Source organism: Falco peregrinus, chromosome 1 (assembly GCF_023634155.1).
Source record: "Falco peregrinus isolate bFalPer1 chromosome 1, bFalPer1.pri, whole genome shotgun sequence".
Classification (NCBI taxonomy): Eukaryota; Metazoa; Chordata; class Aves; order Falconiformes; family Falconidae; genus Falco; species Falco peregrinus.
In genome coordinates, this window is record NC_073721.1 from 121,942,575 (window position 1) to 121,954,815 (window position 12,241).

Genomic DNA, 12,241 nt, shown 5'->3' on the forward strand with positions numbered 1-12,241 from the left:
AAGGCCTTTAAAACAATGTGATAATGCCTCTTTAATTCTAAATCACATGCCACATGCTCATTAACCATAGGCATTCATAGAAATCAATGGATTTATTTTTGAATTTATGAAGTCAGTTTAATGGACTTCAAACTCCAAATAAAAGTACAGAAAAGGCAGCATTTCCTTCCATCACTAAAAACATCACTGCTTCTGTAGTATAAGCACATTTCATGCAGCAAGAACATTTACAGTAAACACAAGTTAATTTAAATGAATATCAATTAAAGGGAATGTACCTTGCTAAGACATCTTGGCTCCATTTATTGACCCAGACAATTAGGAACAGAATCTTTCTAAAGTTAAGAGCATCAGTTGGTTTGATACTTCTTTATAAAACATGTCATGAGGGGTGAGAGGAGTATAGTTGTATTCCACATACTTTGAAATATTTGGTAGATGGAAATGCACACATATTTCAGGTAAACTCCCCACATGCACACAAAAAAAGCCCAAATCTCTTAACAGCACAGAAAACCACCATTGATCTCCAGAAATAAAAATCTGTTTAAAAAGTGTCATCTGCGCACATGCTTAACTTAAGCTTAAGCCATCGCAAACAGCAGTGTGGTGGCCATCTGCAAGTCAAGTCGTAACCGTACTCGGTTTTACTAGACAAGCAGGGTTACATCAGCCCAATTTCCAGTGGGAGAGTCTCCAAGTAAAACTTGGAGCTGCTACAAGAAATCACACTGGGGGTGAGGCAGTAGCTCCCGTCCTCCCCTGAGACTCTGTGTTGTACCAGTGCCTCCGTGTTTCTGATAAGATGCCAGACCCAAGCTCTGACTTATGGCCACTTAAAGATACTATAGCACTTTTCACTCGCAGGAACAAGAGTGTCAGAACCGGTGCCTTGGCTGCAGTCCAACTTGGTAATTACTTTTTGCATTTCTAAACATCGCCGGTGTAGAGGCAGGCAGAGGTTATTTTCTACTATTGAGTAACACCAAGTCACAAAGAATGACCAGAAGAGCTGGCTGCATTTCAGTGGGAGTGGGAGAGATCGCTGCAGTCTGTAAAGTGTTTTGGGATCCTTCAAGATGAAAGGTTCATTAACAATTGCAAGTTAATATTAGCATAATAATCAGTCATAGCTCTTCTTGTAAAACCTACTCAAGAGATCCCACGCTGCAGGTTTCCATTCTCCAGCACAAATTTATATATGTTTCCCAATCTGCAATGAGCAAAGCCCAGCAATAATTTTCCATCTGAATGATTTTCCAATAGGAAATGCAGTTTCTTAAGAAGCAGGATGGGGGTGGGGGAAAAGTTAATTGATCCCCACATTTCCATTTCCCCATTTGGTGATTGGAAGACCAGAATTAATTTTTGTTTGGTCTGAAAACGAACATATCAATTTGCTGAAATTATTGAAATGCAAATGCTGTATAATCAAAGACTTTATGGAAAAAAATTCAAGATATATCATTTTATGATAAGAAAGGAGATTTAATATGAATTTATGCACTCTTAGAAAGGATCAATCTATTTAATGCGGAAAAATCCAAAAATAAAAAACATTTTCAGACTAAATGTTTCAATACTTCCTTTTCAAACTGAATTTTTCTTTTTTAATTGAATTCTATTCAGAAAGCATTAACTAATGCAAACACTCAAACACGTATTTTCAGGTCAAGGTAAATTTTTAACACTGATTCAAAACAAAAATTTCAACTTGCCAGCCATCAAACAAATCTAACCTTCTGTAATTATAACTCATAAAGGTGATCACAGTTGCATTATTTGCTTCGCATGCTCTCACCAGGACCAGACATACCATCCCCATGGCAATATATGTGATTTTCACCAGTAACTTTTTTCTAGCATAAGGTGAATTAATATTCACTATATTGAAATGAACTGGTCTTTGATCAAGGGTACTTTCACCTGTTGACATTTGACAAGACATATGGAGAGGGAACATGACAATCAGATACAAGTTTGAATAAGAAAATGAGTTATTTTTTCTTTGCAAGAAGCTCCAGTGAAAGAAATTCATATACCTACACTGTACTACCGCTGGGCTTGTCATGCTGCCTGAAGAGGTAGTCTCAGTAACATCATCAGTTTCTTTAATGAGTGCTTTTTTTTCCAGCAAGAGAAAAATAAAGCTGAACCTTTTAGGAAAAAAACCTGCAGATAATCCACAGGGTGGATTTTTTTTCCTGTGTTCTTGTTTTCATTTGCTAAGGTTTTTTGGGGTTTTTTATGTCTTGGAAACTTAGACATCAAAAGGAAGACAGAATAGTTGGACGCTTAACTAATTAATTAGTTTTGGTCTAAGTTGCAAAAATATAGACAACAACTTTCTTTCACCCTGACACCAAAGGCAACATTGAAAAACACGAGTGTCCAATTGAAATAAACCAGACAAGATATTAGCCTTTAAATTAAAATTCAAGTTCTGAAGGAAAAAACTATTTTCAAATTTATTAGTAGGGTGAGATGCTACAGCAGTGGGGGCAGAGAACCCTGTTTCCAAAACACACCTGGAATGAGAAAAACAGCAAATTTTTTAACTATTGTGCAAGTGCATATGTTCTCAGGTTCCATTATGCACTGTAAGACATCAGTATTAAAAGTCATTCCTTGAAGAAATTCTTTTTTTAATTAATTCAATCATTCAACAATCAGTCACAAGTTTGACGTTCGCTTTCATTGATCATTTAGATTTCAAAGGCTGAAGAAGAACCAAACTACAGCAATTTCATCTTAATTCAAATGTCAACGTTCTTACTGAACCTTGTACATTAGTTGGGGTTTTAGTTAGATTTATTGTGCCACAAGACAGGATTTTCACACGAGAAAATGGTGTCTTGATTAGTACTGAATGTGCATCATGAGAGATTCCTTGGATTGCAAAATAATGACCAGTTTCTAACCAGCACTCCTGTGTCTTTTACCTTTATAACACTATCAACCAACTGAGTTGACACAAATTACCTCATTTTGGCTCTGACGCATCATTTTATTTCCATTTACCACTGACTTAAGCACACATAATTACTAACTTAGGTCACAAACAAATGTGATGGACAAGTTTCACACTGAGCAAAATGTTTTATTACATGGCATTACTATGAACCTAAGTTAATTAATTAAAATTAACATAAGCTGTTGGCTAATTGCAGCCCAGGAGAAATTCTACTGCACCCAATGGTATAACATTGGAAAATTATCACAATATTTTAAAGCTTGACAAGTTCCAGTGAAAAGCTGAACATTAATAGAAGCAGGTTACCAGGGTAAATAGATCAATGCTGACTTTTTGCGTGGAAATATGTATGCCTTCAGCTTTGCAGTTGGTGTAGAAGAGCAGCAATGCTGGTTTGAAAATGTCTATGTTTATATTGCAATACAAACATCCTCTAAACAAAGTGGATTTTTTCAACTGTCTTCTGACTACAGCTGCATGAAATACAGCCTTCCTGCTGGCAAATGCCAAAGAAATTATATTAATGCCAAAAAAATATATTAAACTCTTTTGTGAGGAAGTGAAGAAGGGGAAAGCCAATCAGTGTATTTCATTTTTGTGACTGTGAGGTCCGGTGGAGGTTGGTTTAGTTACATTGCCCAAACAGTAAATGGCAGCTCCATAAAGATATTTGAGAACCTAATTCTTACCTAGGTGCCTATCTGCCCTTTAAGTTTATGGGACTTTAAATCCTTTGGTCCTTCTGTGGCCTGCTTTCACATGCTTCCTTGATGATGGTGACATTTGTAAAAATTAAGGGGGTTTTACTGTTTACTAGAAGTTTGTGCACAAGAAATAATTAAACAACAGCTGGATCCATCTATGATGTTTTGAACACCCAAAATTCAAGATGGCAGTGAAAATCCCCATGTACACCAGAACTACCAAGGAGATGCAATGGCTTGCTCCAATGTGTATGCTTCCACTCCACGGCTGTTTGGCAATTGAAAGATCTGGAAATATTACCACCCTTGATGGGCATGAGACACCACAGGACAGAGAAGAAAAAACTGAGTTTAGAAAGGGGAGTTTCCCATCCAAGGTAGTCTGAGCAGCCTGCCCTCATGCCGTGGTGCTGCTCCAGACAGGAGCAGTGAGCATGGAAAGATAGTTTGGGGGCTGTACTGAAACACAGTGCGTGCAAACAGAGGAAATACTTGTTTACCTCCTGAGTAGGTGTTCATAGCATTTCTCCCTCCTGCGGTTGCTCCAGCCCCAAACTCACGACTGCAAAGGACTGTTTCATTACTGTTTTGTTCCATTACCAACAAAAAAATCTTAGAATCGTAGAATAATTTTGGTTGGAAAGGGTGTCTGGAGTTCATGTGGGTCCAGCCCTCTCACTTCAGACTGGTCCTGCTTCCAGATCAGCTCTAAAACACTGAGTAGCAGCACCTACCTGGAGCTTCTGCCTATGTATGTACAGTACGTAGCCACAGGCTTCACTGAAGCTCCCAGGACCGCTGGCTGGAAGCGCTTGTGTTAAGAAAGGCACTACATTTTTGTTCTGTTACTACAACCTTTTACTTATCTACTGTCAAATGCATAATAACTATGGCTGTTTATATAGCTGCTTAAAACTAGCACATTAATTTTAATTAAATTGAAAAATGCAGAGTGGGGAGGAGGCTGTGAGGTTACCAAGTTTATGGGAATATATTAATCATTGACCTGGGCAATATTCAATGCAGTTTGTTCTCATGTCCAGCCCACACTCACTGACCGTTATACTGCTACCTAAATGTCTATTCCTATTTACCCCAGAGTCACACTAAGCTGAGCAAGCTACTGTCCCCTTGGCTTTCTTTGTAGGCAAACAATACCCAACATTGATATGCCTTTCTGCATTTTGTTTGCTGTTTTACAAGCTTATAAAAGTCTGCTTTTCTATCTAACACTGCTTTTTAAATGAGTTAATGCTAGGAGAAATCAGAATACATTACCTATATCATCTTTATTGCGTCCTGGTGTTTTGGTATTCCTGGGACGATTTTACTTCCTAATGAACCTCCAAGCCTGAGACAGTTGAGCCATCTAAGAAATATGTCTTGGTTTGGTCTCCTACCCACTTGGCAGGCTGTAACTTGTGGCAGCACTGAAGCATAGCAACACTTTGAAAGGTAACCATAATCTGGTTATGTTCACAGTTACGCAGCCTGGGTTTTTTTCCTCCTTATTTGTAACCCTCCCTTCTTTTTCATTTTCTTCAGCAAAGGCCAAATTTTATATGCATTTCTGCAAATCTTTTTTTCAGGGCAGTGCTAACACACAGGGGAAAGGTTTGGCTTCCATGAACTTCAGACCTTTAGAACAGACTGACAGGTCACAAGCCTTCCCCTAACCCAGCATCACTCCTGCAGGCTGACACCAAAGCTCCCACACCAGTTGTCCACCCCGCCCATGGAAACTGGGGCAATGTGAGCTGCTCCCTAGCACGAGAACAGGTGAAAGAATTAGGCCTTTTGACAGCAAAACCAGGAGCAATTCATTAGCTTGATAAACCACGGAGACAGATTTTTGTATCTATCGGGGTCACAGACAGCTTTATTGCCCTTTTTTTGACTATACTTTGGTGGAAATTCCAGGCTCAGCAAGCCTGATGGTTAAACTTCCAGGGCCCAGGTATTTTCTTTCACTTTTATTGTAAGGCAGAAGATTAAATTCGTGTTGGTCTTTATTTGTCCAGAAAGGAAAAATGTCATGAGAGTAATTTAATGGTTCCTTAAATTGACTATGAAGTAACCCTACAGAGATCCCATGCAATGAGGTCTCCTGGGACAGTAGAGCAGGAGAGGGGAGGGGGGTGTCAGATCATGTTGTCGCTAATGTTTTGACTGGTAGGTGCAGAGATCTGTTGCTGAAATGTATTGCTGAACTTTCCACTTAACACTCTGAAGATTTACACCAAGCCTATTGTACTTTGGCTCTTCTCCATTGCCTAGGTCCTGTAAGCAACCACTGAAAGCACAAAGCCCCCTAGGTCAGCCTGCTGCCGTGAGCTCAGGTGCAATATAAGGATGCCAAGGTGTGAAAGACAGACCCAAGCACAGGAATGAGGAGCAGATTATCTTTTCTAATCTATTTATAATTCTTATTTTTGTTTGCATTTGATATGGTAAATCCCAGAGAAAGCTAAAGGGGGAAAAAATCCCACCTTGTTTGGTTATTTTATTCCTAACAAAAAACCTGGAATATTTTTTCTAAGGGTTGGTGTATCATGAGATTTCTTTCTGCTCTCTCTGACTATTCACAAAAGTAATCATGCATGATTTTAGTTGCAAAAGTAATAATCTTTGTCTTTCTAACAAAGCCTTTAGTCCTACAATGATGGGTCAAAGGGTTGCACACTGACCTGCAAGGGAAAAAAAAAATCTCCCATAAAACTAAATGTCTTTCAGAGTTACAATTATTTGCAATTATCTAATTCAGCATAAAAGGCAAACATGATGTCACAGGGTCTTTGATACTATAAAAGGCTCTTTTTGTGAAAGGCCTTTGATCCCTACTAATCCACACGCCAGGTATTGCTGATTAAATTGCCTGAAATGTAAATATAAATTACTGAATAGATCTTTGTGCTAATTTCATTTATTGCAATTGTGGGGGTTCGTACAGATTTTTTTTTACACTCTGAAGTGTTCTTGTTGCATTTCCATAATATTTTAATGAGCTCTGCATAGATACTTTTAATTGTATAGAAGAAGTAATAACCGTTGTGAGCTTGGTAACATACTCTCGGAAACACGTGCGGTGCAGGGAAAGGTACTGACTTCGTCACATGCACAGTTGTGTGTGCATGTGCGTGTGTGTATGTGCATGTGTGTTCTGCAGGAAAATGAATTATATCTTCCTGAATATGTCTCAGGAGTAAAATTTCTCACATTTAAAACATACTCAGACTTCAATTTTTAATCCCTGTTGAAAAAATGAGGTAGTTTATGCTATCGCTAAAATTCTTTTTCTTAGACCTTCTGTCCTTTCAGTTCTATTCATTCTTTATCATCTTACTTCTTTTAGAGCCAAAATCATACCTGTATTGCTAGACAAGTGTAGGGTAAAGAGAAATTGAAATTGATTTTGCATGACAAAAACTTAATATAAAATTGATGTAGTGAAATAGCTAATTCAGGGTTGCATGTGTAAAAGAAAGAGCAAAAAGAGCGAGAATCCTGAAAAATAGTGAACAAAAGTTTCCAAAAATTGTTTCCTGCAAGCAGCCCTTGTGCAATCTCCTCTGTAGACCACACAGCTATCAGCTGTAAGGCGCCTCTCCTGTGAAAAGCGAGCTTCAGCGGTGTGAATATCTCCTCATCCGTGTAAAGATTTCTCGGTAACCCTAGCAAAATAAAACAAAAGGATACTAGCTGCAGAAAGCTTAGATGTTTTTTAATTATACACAGTATTTTAGTATTACCAATTAATATACATTCTTCTCACAGGAGTCTAAAACTTAGCAGGAAGCAATAAGAATAATTTTACCACACTAAAAAAATAAAAAAAACTGAGCAAAGATTTACACTAAAATTACAATCTGAGCCTAAACAATGACAGCCATTGTCTTGCAATAACATCTGAAAATTGAGAAGTTGCTGGCCTGAGGTGAATCTCAGGGCAGTGAACACAACCAACTTTCAAAACATTATTAGCTAACATCAATACCTCTATCTTATTAAAATCTCCAATGATAGCACCCGTAAAATCACCTTTGTTAATGGAATACAAATATGCCTTCCTCACCGCTCTGAGATCAGGCTGACTCTTGCTTCGGAAAATATCGCAACCAAGTAGGGGGTTTGGAATGGAAGAGGGGGTACTCAAATATTAACACTGGTCAATGACATTAGTGTTAGAAAAGAAAGGAAAAGAAAGAAAGAAAAAGAAGAGGGGAGGAAAAAAGAAAGGAAAAAGAAAACTCCAATTAGAAGTATCCTGGGGTTATTAGAGATAACACTGCTCATATCCAATTAAGATGAAAACCATTTTACCAGTTTAATGTGCCACCTCTGGCAGTTTTGGTTTATTAGTTTTATCAGACTTCAGAACTGAAACTCACAGTGATACGTATGCTGTGTACTGGAGAGATAAATGTTAAGGCTTAGAGATTAATTAGTATAGAATAAGATGCTTGAAATGTTCCTTAACCATGGGCATTGTGCAGTTTCTCAGGGAAAAATATTCTTTTTCTGAGGCACTCCCTTCAAAGTGTTACTTTGGATACTGTGGCAGGAAATTACCTACCTGGAACAAGGAGATGTGTTAACTTGCTTTGCTATCCATACATGCAGGTGTGTCAGATACACAGCTAACCCAGCAAAAAGCTACCTCTTCATGCTGTGGAGAAGATGCTGAACTCAGATCAAAAGCTGGGAGCGGGGCGGTTTGAGTGTTGGACTCTCTCAGCCCTCTGTTTCACCTGTTGAACTCAAGATTTTTTCAGTTTCACACATTCTGTCTCATTTGGGGAGTGTAAAGTATCAAGGAGGCAAATGATTAAAAAATAAAAAATAAAAATCAAACACATTGTTCCTTTTAACATCTGGTGTTTCATCAGCAAATGTTACGAGAAAATCCTTGTGTAAAGGCTATGAAGCAAAAGGAAAATCTCTTACAAAATATGGAGCAGGATCTAAGAATAGAGACTAGATGGAGGAAAAAAAACTAGAATCTGGTTATTGTGGAGATGAAAACTCATGATTGCTTCCATACTGAATAATCACCAGAATAACTGTAAAATCACCAGAGTAACATCTGTGCTATACAGGCCTCCACAGGCTAAGAAGTTGGGGCGGCATATTTGTACAAAGCAAATTCTTCCTCTAAGAGGACAAAACTCTCCTGCAGCATTTCCACAACTTCCTCCTCTGGGTGGATCAAAAGTAGCTTTTATTAATCCCACTTCCTAACCAGGATAAAATTAGCAAGTTTGAATGAAATATGGAAATTCAGAACAGAAGTCTTTCCTTTTTTTTTTTTTTTTAACTGAGAATTTTAAGCCAGAGAAAGCACTGAAGACTGTTTGAAGTCCCATTAATCTAAAATGTGAAACACAGCTCAATTCAATTCTATCCCAAATAAATGCCCAGAAATATAATGATCTGGAAACCAACTAAGCAATTCCTATGCCAGGTAAAGGGAAGCAAGTGGTCTTTTCAGTCCTCTCAGTTTACAGGCACTCTATCAACCTCCTTGACTCGTTTTGGTTGCAAATCTCAATTTAACATCAAAAGAGCTGAAAAGACTTTGGTACATACAGTTCTCAAGAAATAACTGAGAAAAAGATTTTGGCTTCTTGATCAGACAACCTCTTTGAGAATTTTAATTGGCTTAATCAAGGTGAGTTACAACAATGCTATTGAAAAAAAAACCACCAAAACCAAAAAACCCAAATTAATTCAAGGTTATTAATGTTATGGAAAAACACACCCCAGAATATCAGGGTATATGATAAATCCAGAATTATGGAGTTCCCACAAGTAATGTTAATGGAAAGTTTACTGGTTTTCCAGCAGTGAAACCTCAAAGCAGATTACAAGAAATCACAAGCAGTGAGGTTTCTTATAGATGACTGCAGTTTGAGAAGTAAGCACAATTATATACATATATATATATATAAATGTACAAACATAGACATATGTGTTGTTATTACATTTCTTTATCAAAAGTTCTACTTCATGTATTTATTTGTACTCCCAGCATTTTAAAAGAATTTTGAAAACTACCACAGCAGTAGAGACTATGGGCTGGAGAAACAGAATCTAGAACAATAAATCTCAAATAGCATACAGTAGTCCAATGGCACCTATTATGCAACACTTTTAAAACATTTCAGTTACGAGCATTGGCACTTTATATTTTATCCATGACTTACTAATGTTCTGATGGTTGCTGCTGCGCCTTATTTTTTCCACTTTTTGATTAGTACAGATCCAAAGTTTGAGAAACATTTTCATGAGAGTATTTTATTTCCTTTTTAGCAGGAAAACAATATCAAAAGCTTATAATTTCACTTGGGTTTAATCAATATATTTAATAAAGTGGAGTCTCTAATACCAAATTGACAAACAAAAGCTTTCATCCTGGGATCACTTTTGTATATCATTAGCTCAAAGTATCTAAAAAATTAATTTCAAGATTGAAACCATCACACTTATTTCTACCATCTTCAGCATTCATTTCATTGTAGAATAAGCTGCCCCTTCTTCACAGCCACCAAAAAAAAAAAAAAAAAGAAAAAAAGCTCTGAAAAATATCTCTGCTTGTTTAGTTACTGTGATTAATCTAGCTGAAGGTACATGAACAAAAAGAGAAGGGTCTTGAAGTCAAAAGGCCCACAGTGTAGCTGAATCTCTGATTGACTTCAAGCAATGTATCCAATTAATGTCCCCCTTCTGCTAAAATCCCTACAATAGTTTCCCTATTTCTCAATCTATTTCTCTCTGAAAGAGTTTCATGTCCACCCACATATAAGACCCATAATTTGTGGCTAAATGGCAGCTGCAGCTCAGTGCTGGAGGCCTTTCCTCAAATTGGTCTTTAATTGGTATAATCAGGAGCTTGAATTATTGGTTCAACCAAAGGAAAAGTATTCATTCGAACCAACAGGATCGCTCTCTCTTTTTCTTTTAAATTAGCAATAAATTAATGACTTTTCAAGATGTTAAAGAGAAACTAAAACCTATGCACAAAAGATGGGATTCATTAATAAAAGCCAGTCAGTTTCATTCTCATTAAGGAGAAGAGCATTTAGGCAGCGACTTAAAGTCTTTTTAAAAAAAAAATAGCTAGAGAGTAGCAGTACAGACTTGGGTGGGTACAATTGAAAATCAAGATAACTTGAACCGTGACCTGAAGAGATCATCAACCTAAGAGGACTTTGGACTGGCTTCCTTTATCCCATACAGCCTCTTTTCTTTTGCAAATTCTGCTGAATTGTGACAGGTTTTTTTGTTTGGGTTTTTGGGGTTTTCTGGTTTGTTCTAAAATGTCAGGCGCCATCTTTTAATCCTTAAATGTAGCTTGATAAATTAATTCCAGAAACTGAATGCAGTTGAAGGGCAGGAATTGGATCAGCCATTCCTATTATCCTGAAATGGACTCTGCTTCAAAAGCGAGCTCCTGTAAGGGCTCAGGTTGTGTCCTTCCCTCTGTTTATTTAGTGCCTGGGTTTAACCAATCTTGATCAGAGCCTTTGGTCTTTAAAAACTTCTATAAACACTTAATGTGCCAAAATCATCTGCTTTTATCACAAAGTCAAACATATATATGTTATAATCGCAGGACTTCTGAGAGCTGTATCCTTTTCCCAATAACCATGGTGCTTATAAAAAGCAAGGTTCATCACCTCCTCTAAAGATTTGTAAGCAGGGCGACTCCTTGCCTTGGCCATTAATTTTGGTAAGATGACTTAAAGTGATGGCAAAGAAGCACCCTCTAATAAAAGCAAAGCTATGGCTGTGGCTAGCAGAACCATGGCCTTGATCTCCTATGTCAACAGCTACCTATGTAGTGAAGGTCAGAAGAACTCAAAAGAATTCCCATTGCTTCAGCAAGCAGGGAAATGGCAGCATTTCCCTTCTTCCTGGGACCACCAGTAGGGAGGGAGTAGAGCAGCTGTGAGATCCCTCCCTACTGTTTGCTTGCACTCTAAACAGATGGGACTTCACTATTCCTGTTCAACACGCCCAGAAAGCTTTGCAACATCTAAAGAGTTAACAGACATCTTCAACATCTGCAGCATTAGTATTTTCCAAAAATACATCTTCACCACTTCCAGTTTGGTCTAGGTAAGGGACACAGACTCAAGAAGGACTAGCCAGATAAGGTCCCATGTACTGAGATACACTTCCCCTCTAATCGTCATCTCCTCCAGGTTAGCTAAGCATAAGGCTATCTTACTTTCTTGTATGAAGATGATGGAAAGAAGAGGGCTGCCCTGTGCTCCAGCTAAGTGGGGCAATGGAAATCATGGAATCATAGAATAGTCTGGTTTGGAAGGGACCTTTAAAGGTCAGCTAGTCCAACCCCTCTGCAATGAGTAGGGACATCAACCTGGAGACCTGGTTTGCTCCTCCTCCTATCCAGCTGTGATCTTACTCCTTTGAAGAGATCTCAAGAGAAGTGGTGGCCTTGTGTCACGAAGTCTTCAACTGCTGTTGCTGCAGACTTTAGCAGTGAATTGGAGCTACCATCCGTTTGCTGGCTATATTGGACAAAAGAATCAAAATTACT